Genomic DNA, 11,804 nt, shown 5'->3' on the forward strand with positions numbered 1-11,804 from the left:
TGGCCTCTAGCTCAGCCGGCACCTAAGGAAACCTACCAAACCTGTGCATTTCTGAAAACTAGAGACCTAGGGGAATCCAAGGAGGGGTGACTTGCGGGGCTCGGACCAGGTTCTGTTACCCAGAATCCTTTGCAAACCTCAAAATTTGGCTAAAAAAACACATGTTCCTCACATTTCTGTGGCAGAAAGTTCTGGAATCTGAGAGGAGCTACAAATTTCCTTCCACCCAGCGTTCCCCCAAGTCTCCCGATAAAGATGATACCTCACTTGCGTGGGTAGGCCTAGCGCCTGCGACAGGAAACACCCCAAAGCGCAACGTGGACACATCCTAAATTTTGGAAAAAAACAGAGGTGTTTTTTGCGAAGTGCCTACCTGTAGATTTTGGCCTCTAGCTCAGCCGCCACCTAGGGAAACCTACCAAACCTGTGCATTTCTGAAAACTAGAGACCTAGGGGAATCCAAGGAGGGGTGACTTGCGGGGCTCGGACCAGGTTCTGTTACCCAGAATCCTTTGCAAACCTCAAAATTTGGCTAAAAAAACACATGTTCCTCACATTTCTGTGGCAGAAAGTTCTGGAATCTGAGAGGAGCTACAAATTTCCTTCCACACAGCGTTCACCCAAGTCTCCCGATAAAAATGATACCTCACTTGCGTGGGTAGGCCTATCGCCGGCGACAGGAAACACCCCAAAGCGCAACGTGGACACATCCTAAATTTTGGAAAAAAACAGAGGTGTTTTTTGCGAAGTGCCTACCTGTAGATTTTGGCCTCTAGCTCAACCGCCACCTAGGGAAACGTACCAAACCTGTACATTTCTGAAAACTAGAGACCTAGGGGAATCCAAGGAGGGGTGACTTGCGGGGCTCGGACCAGGTTCTGTTACCCAGAATCCTTTGCAAACCTCAAAATTTGGCTAAAAAAACACATGTTCCTCACATTTCTGTGGCAGAAAGTTCTGGAATCTGAGAGGAGCTACAAATTTCCTTCCACCCAGCGTTCCCCCAAGTCTCCCGATAAAAATGATACCTCACTTGCGTGGGTAGGCCTAGCGCCTGCAACAGGAAACACCCCAAAGCGCAACGTGGACACATCCAAAATTTTGGGAGAAAACAGTGCCTACCTGTGGATTTTGGCCTGTAGCTCACCCGGCGCCTAGGGAAACCTACCAAACCTGTGCATTTCTGAAAACTAGAGACCTAGGGGAATCCAAGGAGGGGTGAGTTGCGGGGCTCGGACCAGGTTCTGTTACCCAGAATCCTTTGCAAACCTCAAAATTTGGCTAAAAAAACACATGTTCCTCACATTTCTGTGGCAGAAAGTTCTGGAATCTGATAGGAGCCACAAATTTCCTTCCACCCAGCGTTCCCCCAAGTCTCCCGATAAAAATGATACCTCACTTGTGTGGGTGGCCCAGGTGCCTGCAACATAATAAGGCCCAAAACCTGAAGGGATAGAAGGGATAGCACAGCAAGTTTATAAGGGCATATTCTTTTATACATCTTTAGACGGACTCTGCTTTGGGGACCCACATAAGTGAGGTGTCATTTTACTTGGGAGACTGAGGGGAAAACTGGGGAGTAGGAATTTTGTGCTGGAGCGGTGATCCTACTAAGAAAAATCAGGAAAATATGCTTTTTTATGCAAATTGTGAGGTTTACAGAGGAGTCTGGGTAAGAAAATGTTGGGGGAGCCACACAAGCCACACCTCCCTAGACTCCTTGGGGTGCCTAGTTTTAAAAAGGTTTCTGGGTTTTGTAGGTTTCCCTACATGACGGCCGCACCCAGGACCAAAAACATAGGTGGGCCCTCCCCCCCAAACACAGGTATTTTTGGAATATATCACTTTGATGTGTGCACATACGTCCGTGATGTGCCAAACACTAAAATTGTGAAAAGAAACACACTTAGGTTATGTGAAGAAGACCCCTCACCCACCAACCAAGTTGGTGGCATGCTTCATCATCGGGGTCCCACCTGAGGCACCTAGCGTGTCTCAAGTGTGCTGCGACGCCTGATTACAGCGGAGCAGGTTTTGTCATTTGTACCACACATACTGGTTGGATTTGGCACGAGGGTGAGTGATGGTTCAGTAGATCAAATTTTATTAACAAGAGATTTCACAAAAGTGAAATGCACTGGTAATAACTGAAAGGCCAAAAAACTGAACCAATGACTCACAGCTCGTGAGCTGTAAAGCCACGACAAGGCACCAACCGCTTTACAGTCCATTCACACACCTTTCATACATGACATGCACTAGACCATTCACGCCGCCAGCCACGGGCCCAGCACATTACAAGACTCGCATCCACAGACAGCGCCAGTCAAGGGCCCATCACTTTCATACGCCCACATGCCTGATACAGCAATCACACCAGCTGATGAGTGTGTGGACTGGCGTTTGGCCGGCACTGCCAGCCAAGCGCCACACCACCAGCCAAGCGCCACCCCACCCACACCACCAGCCAAGCGCCACCCCGCACACACCGCCAGCCCAGCGCCACCCCACACACACCGCCAGCCAAGCGCCACCCCACATACACCGCCAGCCAAGCGCCACCCCACACACACCGCCAGCCAAGCGCCACCCCACACACACCGCCAGCCAAGCGCCACCACACCCACGCCGCCAGCCAAGCGCCACTCTACACATGCCATCCCCTTTTTTTTGTTTTTAAACAACAAAGAAACCACTAATCATAAATTAGTACAAAACTACAAACACAAAAGCTCTAACTGAATACATGACTAATGCCAACCGTGAAACCGAACATATAAAAATATAAAACACCAGTTTACGCTCACGGAATTTCCCAATAATTCTTCTGTGTGTGGTAGCTCCTGAAACAGCCACCCACACACAGCCCAGGCTTTGAAGGACAATCAGGGCAGTACATCCTAGTCTCCTTCCTGATACCTCTTCGAGCACAGACTCTACATCTCTTAGCAGGAAAGTTTTTTTGGGCCGTGGGAGGAATGTGCTCAGCAAAGTGACGATCTTTCAATCTAGCCACATCCTCCACCACTGCTTCTCTAGGAACTCTTGCCTGTTCCAGCACAACAAGGCTAGCTATGATAGACTCCTGAAATTTCACAAATGTCATCCTTGACTCTGGAGAACTATCCTTAAACACAACAAAAGCATTAAAAGTTGCCAAGTGGAACAAGTGAAGCGCTAATTTCTTATACCACACATAAGACTTACGAGCAGCAGTGTAAGGTTCTAACCTCTGATCTACTCTATCAACACCACCCATGTGCTTATTATAGTCTAAGATGCACACAGGTTTGCGCACTTCGGCAACCTGACCCCAAACAGCCACAGGTGAAGTACTCTCATCATGGATGGTGCTTAGCATGTATACATCCCTCTTGTCTACAAATTTCAGAGCTAGCAGCTCATCATTCCGCAAGGCACTGCACTGTCCCTTCTCAAGTTTTTTACAGACAAGCTCTTTTGGATAGCCTTTCCGATTAGAGCGGATTGTGCCACAAGCAACAGTGTCCACTCTGAACAACTCCTTGAACAACCGAACTCCAGTGTAGAAGTTATCTACATATAAATGGTGACCTTTGTTAAACAGTCGTCTACCAAGTTCCCACACAATTTTCTCACTAACTCCAAAAGTGGGAGGACAACCAGGGGGGTCAATATTGGAATCCCTACCAGTGTAGACCCGGAAATTATAAACATATCCTGTACTACTTTCTGACAGCATATACAATTTAATTCCATACCGTGCCCTCTTGCTAGGAATGTGCTGCCTAAAAACCAAACGACCCTTGAACAGGACCAAAGACTCATCTACAGATATTTCTTTCCCTGGAACATAGATCTCTGAAAACCGATCTACCAAATGATCAAGGACAGGTCTAATCTTAAAAAGACGGTCAGAATCAGGATGATCTCGTGGCAAGGCTAAAGCATTATCTACAAAATGCAACATCCGAAGAAGAAGCTCATACCGGTTACGACTCATGATGGCAGGAAATATAGCAGGAAATATAGCAGTTGCCATCAAGGGACTAGTAGACCAATATGAAGACAGCGACGGCTTCCTTATCAGCCCCATCAAAAAAGTTAAACCCAAGAACTTTTTCAACTCTTCCAGATTTGTGGGAATCCACCGGCTAGCTCTAGAGTGTGGCCTAAGTCTGGCAGCGTTGTCCCTCAAAAACTGCTCTGCATACAAATTAGTCTGCTCAACAATCTCTTCCAAAAATATATCGTCCATAAACAACTCAAAAAAGTTGACGGGCAAAAAGTTTTCCGTATTAACTCGACACCCTGGAAAACCAGTAAACGCAGGCAACTGTGGCTGCTCCATGTTTGGTGCAACCCATGCGTCAGGTCTTTCAGCCGCTGGCTCCTGCACCATTGGCACATCACTGTCCTCCTCTAAAACAGGCCCTTCATCAGCACTGAGAGTGGCTTCATCATCAGATGATTCATCTCTGACAGAAAATTCACTTCCAGAATCCTGCACTTCCTCCCCTGCCTCAGATGCAGAGTCAGTCTCATATTCATGGTCAGAAGATGACTCAAAAAGCACACTAACAACCTGCTGAGCGGTCATCCTACGGCTGGCCATGATCCTTCCTACTAAAATTAACTGGACAAATACACCACCAACAACCAGCACTGTGTAAGATAAGTAACAAAGTATAGGTTTATCACTAAGAATTATAAACTCAAAAACTATACTGCTCACTTGCCTGAAAAAGCTTGACTCACCAGCAACTACTCTGCACAGCCACAGCAATCACCAACGATATCCCACTAAAAAGAGAAAAAAAAAAGCAAATTAGACATAAGACAACACAATAATCATTGTGCATAACTCTAAGGACAATTTCACACACAATCCTGCATTCAGTACACCACCTACAAACATGTCATTCATGCATTGCAACAATACTCACTTGGAGTAAATTTATTTACTTACCTAAAACATGCAACTACGCAAACCGCAGGACAACTACTGCCAAAACTGCAACAAGCCACAGCAAAGTCAGCAAAAGCTTTGAACTAAAACAAAAAGGAGAAAAACTGTTATTATCATAAAAGCAAATACTTCGCCAGTTGACAAACACTCCGCCACTAACCATTTTTTCATTTTCCCCTGTGTCTAGTCTTCTCTGCTTGGGGGAAGATGGGCCTAAAAAAAAATAGGCCAATCTACCCCCAAGGGGAGGGGGCAGAAATCGCCCAGATTACATTGCACCCTTTGGGGGGGGCGACCCTTGCCCAAGGGGCCACACCCCCACACAAAGCACACACACACACATAGTATCCCTGGCGCTATGGGGATTCTGCCCCCCTTGGGGACAGAAAGGCCTAAAAAATAGGCATATCTGCCCCCAAGGGGGGCAGAACTGCCCAAAAATACATGTGGGCCCCTGGGGGCGACCCTTGCCCAAGGGGCCGCCCCCCAACACAAAAAATAAAAACCAACAATAAAATCCCTGGTGTCTAGTGGCTTTCTGCCCCCCTTGGGGGCAGATCGGCGTAAAAATAGGGCCAATCTGCCCCCAAGGGGGGCAGAAACGACGATAAATACATTGTGCCCCCGGGGGGAGCGACCCTTGCCCAAGGGGCCACCCCCCAACACAAAAAATACAAAGCAACAATAAAATCCCTGGTGTCTAGTGGCTTTCTGCCCCCCTTGGGGGCAGATCGGCCTAAAAATAGGGCCAATCTGCCCCCAGGGGGGGCAGAAACGACGTAAAATACATGTGCCCCCAAAGGGGAGCGACCCTTGCCCAAGGGGTCGCTCCCCTACACTAATAAGCACACACACACATACTGAAATCCCTGGTGTCTAGTGGGCATTCCTGCTGCCCGATCGCATCGCGATCGGGCAGCAGGAATGCTCAAAGAGACATCGAGGGAAAGGAAAACCCTTTCCTTTCCCTCGATGCCTCTCTGAGAGCACCCCCACCCCGCACGAAGGTGAAAAACTCACCTTCTCCCTTAGACGCGCTGGAAGCAAATGGCTTCCAGCGCGTCTTTCCCCCTTTCCATGAAATCAGCGCGCGATCGCGCGCTGACGTCATGGGGGGGGTGGGCGTGAAAGGGGAAGGGATTCCCCTTTCAGCCCTGGCCTGGGGGTGTTGGGGGGCGGCCCTCGGGGGAAGCGCTAGCGCTTCCCCCGACTGCCAGTCCCAGGACGTAATGGTTACGTCCATGGCGCCACACGGGCGCTGCCATGGACGTAACCATTACGTCCCTGGCGGGGAAGGGGTTAACTGCCGACGAATGAGGTTGATGGGAGGACTTCCCGGTGTTTTTTTTATTTTATTTTATTCACTTTCGCAATGAGGAGTGGGCGCAGTGCAGGCTCTGATTGGCCCACATTTTCTCTGCTCCCATTAGGCGAGGGTCTGACAGTGTTTATGTTTGGGATGCAGGCCCTGATTGGCTGCAGTTCTGACAGGTCAGCCGGTGGCCTTTTCATTTTCAAAAAATGTTTCATTGGCTCTGAATGCTCTGTTTAACATAGCACTTATAAACAGTCTATGGAAAAGGTGGATAAATATAGTTGGACGGTGTTCAGGGACCCATAAGAAACAAGGAACCATAAGAAAAAAGCATTTGTAATGCAACGGGTCTCACATTTGCTCGAGTTAGAGCTGTTAGCGTTGTAAACTCCTAATAGGACTTTTATTGCCAATAAATTGAAAAAGAAAAAAAAACAAGCTCGATCACGCTATGTAAAACCGAGCGCGATCGTGCTGAAATTGAAAACCAAAAAACCCAGCACAATCTAGCTGCATGGAAAATAAAGAGATGAAGTAGTGCAGAAACCAGACTGACAACATGGAGCCTCCTATGTTTTCAGTAGTTGGCTGGTGCGCCCAAGGGGGACTAAACACCAGAAAAGGCATGAGGTATGCATGCCTTTCACAAATGAAGTCAAGCGGATTTTAAAAGGCAATCCCACAAACCAATAAAAGTAACAGGCATGACACAAACGTGTTTAAAAGCCAGCAGAGAGATTACAAAAGGGACGGAGCGCTTGTGCGCTTGCTAGCGCGCCTGGTCCTTAGTAAGTAAACATACAAGGGGATGAGTATAGACCGATGAACCTTTTGGATCGCATGGAATATTCTAGCTATGTAGTGACCAATAGTATCAACAATCAGCACCACCAGTTACTAACGTTAAAACCAAAACAATGATAACCATCAATTCATGAATAACCACAACTCCATAAAGCGTTTTAACAATTTTTCTTTCCCTATTAGTTACAATACTAAGTCATCAAGTTAGCTTGAACTTTATTTAATCCACAAAGAATTAGTTCATTAATCGCCATCAATACCATCAACTAATTGGATCTGAGGAAACACATGCTAGAATACTTCAACATAAGCCAATAAAGATGAATACGATGACATTAATAGCAGAGTTCAGCAAGCAGTTCGTCAGTCATTTGTCACCGTCAAACGTCACCCCTAGAAAGTCTCCCTAACCCAGATTAGCATCAGCATGTTGGACTTCATGCAAAATAATTTAGAAAACATGAATTTGGAAAAACATCCTGCTACGAGGAAAACTATGAAACAGCACAGTTGGTACCTAGAAGGAAAGGCACAAGTTAATCAGTCACATTGTCATAGCTACTTATCCACGGAATGGATCAGCAACAAAATCAGCCTTCGTCTTCAGGTCATCAACAGCTCAGCAACGCATCAGGCTCTCAGAATATGAGACCAATGACAGAATCTCGAACCACGTCTCCTGACGTCATCAATTCTCCCATCGCATCTGCCTAAATTCTCCTGCATCTGAAATCTTAGCCCCTTGTCATGACTTTATATTAGGGTCTCCCAATCCATCCCCCTAATTTCCAATTGGTCAGTCAGTCAGCAGATATGACCCTAACCTATCATATAAATTTACCAAATCTATAAATGTTAATATCAGTTCTTTCACAGCACTCGGATTGGTCCGCTATACGATGTCCTCATCATCCAGCTCTTCAGATATCGAAAATGTTGCATGTTCCTCTTCAGTCAGTGCTTCCATTGTTCAAGCCCTGGGAAAGTACATTTAGCCTACTCTACACATAATTGTATCAAATTGTCTTCATCATCTCCTGTCCGTCTGTACATTGCAGAAAATTTTAGCTAAGCAACTTTAACACCCGGTGGTTCATGGTCAGGTTATGCAGCTTCTTCTCTGCAGCGTGTCAGTAATTCGGCCCCTCTTGTGAGGCCTGGCAAGGCTAGGCCTTAACTTCAGCTAAGTTAACTTCTATAAATCAATACAAAGCATAGGTTATGCAACTTAATATGACATATTACTACATTATTCTTTCACATATTCATTACTTCTCATATCTCTTAGTTATTTTAGCATGACTTCGTATAAACTGCTGCCAATCCCCGTGGTCACAATTTCAAATATGCACTTTATTTTCTCTACAATAAATATTCTCTATGAACTTTCATTAATCAAACACATAATCATTCATTAATAATTTCTAATTAGCATACTTGCACCAGCAGTCCCTCCTCTGATGACTATGGTGGTCATTACAACCCTGGCGGTCGGTGTTAAAGCTGCGGTAAAACCGCCAACAGGCCGGCGGTAACAAAAATGGAATCACAACCGGACTTTGTGAGTGCGGGGACACCATTACACGAGTGCACTATACATAGGTCACTACCTATGTATAGCGTCACAATGGTAACTCCGAACATGGCCATGTAACATGTCTAAGTTCATGGAATTGTCACCCCAATACCATTCTGGTATTGGCGGGACAATTCCATGATCCCACGGGTCTCTAGCAAAGAACCCGGGTACTGCCAAACTGCCTTTCCGGGGTCTCCACAGCAGCTGCTGCTGCTGCCAACCCCTCAGACAGGTTTCTGCCCTCCTGGGGTCCAGGCAGCCCTGGCCCAGGAAGGCAGAACAAAGGATTTCCTCTGAGAGAGGGTGTTACGCTCTCTCCCTTTGGAAATAGGTGTGAAGGGCGGGCTGGGGAGGAGTAGCCTCCCCCAGCCTCTGGAAATGCTTTGATGGGCACAGATGGTGCCCATCTCTGCATAAGTCAGTCTACACCGGTTCAGGGTTTCCCCAGCCCTGCTCTGGCGCGAAACTGGACAATGGAAAGTGGAGTGACCACTCTCCTGACCAGTACCTCCCAGGAGAGGTGCCCAGAGCTCCTCCAGTGTGTCCCAGACCTCTGCCATCTTGGAAACAGAGGTGTTGGGGGCACACTGGACTGCTCTGAGTGGCCAGTGCCAGCAGGTGACATCAGAGGCTCCTTCTGATAGGCTCTTACCTCTCTTGGTAGCCAATCCTCCTAACCTGGTAGCCAAACCTCCTTTTCTGGCTATTTAGGGTCTCTGCTTTGGGGAATTCTTCAGATAACAAATGCAAGAGCTCACCATAGTTCCTCTGCATCTCCCTCTTCACCTTCTGCCAAGGATTGACCACTGACTGCTCCAGGACGCCTGCAAAACCGCAACAAAGTAGCAAGACGACTACCAGCAACATTGTAGCACCTAATCCTGCCGGCTTTCTCAACTGTTTCCTGGTGGTGCATGCTCTGGGGGTATCCTTCCTTCACCCTGCACCAGAAGCTCCAAAGAAATCTCCAGTGGGTCGACAGAATCTTCCCCCTTCTAACGCAGGCACCAAAAAACTGCATCACTGGTTCTCTGGGTCCCCTCTCAGTCCAGCGAGCGTGGTCCCTGGAACACAGCAACTCTGTCCAAGTGACTCCCACAGTCCAGTGACTGTTCAGTCCAAGTTTGGTGGAGGTAAGTCCTTGCCTCCCCACGCTAGACTGCAAAGCTGTGTACCATGTGATTTGCAGCTGCTCCGGTTCCTGTGCACTCTTCCAGGATTTCCTTTGTGCACAGCCAAGCCTGGGTCCCTGACACTCCATCCTGCAGTGCACAACCCTCTGAGTTGTCCTCCGGCGTCGTGGGACTCCCTTTTGTGACTTTGCATGGACTCCAGTTCACTTTTCTTCTAAGTGCCTGTTGGGGTACTTCTGCGGGTGCTGTCTGCTTATGTGAGGGCTGTCTGAGTTGCTGATCACCCCCTCTGTCTTCTCCTCCAAAATGCGACATCCTGGTCCTTCCTGGTCTACAGCAGCACCCAGAAACCTCTACCGCAACCCTTGCAGCTAGCAAGGCTTGTTTGCTGTCTTTCTGCGTGGGAACACCTCTGCAAGCTTCATCGTGACGTGGGTCATCAGTCTTCCAAAGGAGAAGTCCCTAGTCCTCTTCGTTCTTGCAGAACTCCAAGCTTCTTCCAACCGGTGGCAGCTTCCTTGCACCTTCCGTGGCATTTCCTGGGCTCCTGCCCCCTCTCGACACTGTCGCAACTATTGGACTTGGTCCCCTTGTCTTATAGGTACTCAAGTCCGGAAATCCGTTGTCAGTGCACTGCTGGTGTTTGTTCTTCCTGCAGAATCCCCCATCACAACTTCTGTGCTCTCTGGGGGTAGTAGGTGTACTTTACTCCTACTTTTCAGGGTCTTGGGGTGGGGTATTTTTCTAACCCTGACTGTTTTCTTACAGTCCCAGCGACCCTCTACAAGCTCACATAGGCCTGAGGTCCATTCGTGGTTCGCATTCCACATTTGGAGTATATGGTTTGTGTTGCCCCTATACCTATGTGTTCCTATTGCAACATATAGTAATTCTACACTGTTTGCATTACTTTTCTTGCTCTTACTTACCTAATTTTGGCTGGTGTGCATATAACTTGTGTATATAACTTATCTTCTTACTGAGGATACTCACTGAGATACTTTTGGCTTATTGTCATAAAAATAAAGTACCTTTATTTTTAGTAACTCTGTGTATTGTGTTTTCTTATGATATTGTGCATATGATATAAGTGGTATAGTAGGAGCTTTACACGTCTCCTAGTTCAGCCTAAGCTGCTTTGCCATAACTACCTTCTATCAGCCTAAGCTGCTAGAAACACCTCTTCTACACTAATAAGGAATAACTGGACCTGGCACAAGGTGTGAGTACCTCTGGTACCCACTACAAGCCAGGCCAGGGGTCCTCCTACATTGGTTGTGCAGCGGTGGGATAAGTACTTGTAACTACTTACCACTTTGTCATTGTGTACTTTTCATAAGAAATCATATACAAAACAGTTCAGTGTATGTACAATTAACCAAAAAAGTTTTGCTTTTCTTCTCTAAAACTTTTTACAAAGTTCTGAAAAGTTTCCTAAAACTTCTAAAAGTTTTCTAAAAGTTAGAAAACATTTTTTTCTCTGTTCTTTAAAAAGTTCTGAAACTTTTTCTTCCTTCTCACTATTTCTAAACCTTTTGCTATCATGTCTGTGGTAGATTCAGCTCTTAAAACTGTCAATACAACTTATGACAATTTGAATTACAAGAGCCTAAGGAGTCTCTGCTTAGATAGAGGTTTAGTTATAGGAAAGAACCCTACAAAAGAGTTTCTGTTTAACATGCTTATTGTAAATGATGGGTCCCAAGCAGGCCCATCAGATGAGAGGTTAATAGAAGCTTCCCAGTCTGACTCCGAGGAACACCTTGAGGAAGGTGGGGAGGGTTCTGAACAGGGTCTGCCCCCTAGCAGCACACCCAGTAATGTTGGTAGTAATGGAGGTTCCCATCACAGTAGGGCATCCTTTGTTCCTAGAGGCCAAGTTACCAGGGTCCAGACAGTTAGGGACAGATCCCCCTCTGTTGTTTCCAATTTGTCATCTGTGTCAAAGCATTCCCAACCCACCCACCCTGAGGATAACTTGTTAGAAAGGGAACTCAAAAAGTTGAGGGTTGAAGAGACCAGACT

This window comes from Pleurodeles waltl, chromosome 3_1, assembly GCF_031143425.1.
Source record: "Pleurodeles waltl isolate 20211129_DDA chromosome 3_1, aPleWal1.hap1.20221129, whole genome shotgun sequence".
NCBI classification, from domain to species: Eukaryota; Metazoa; Chordata; class Amphibia; order Caudata; family Salamandridae; genus Pleurodeles; species Pleurodeles waltl.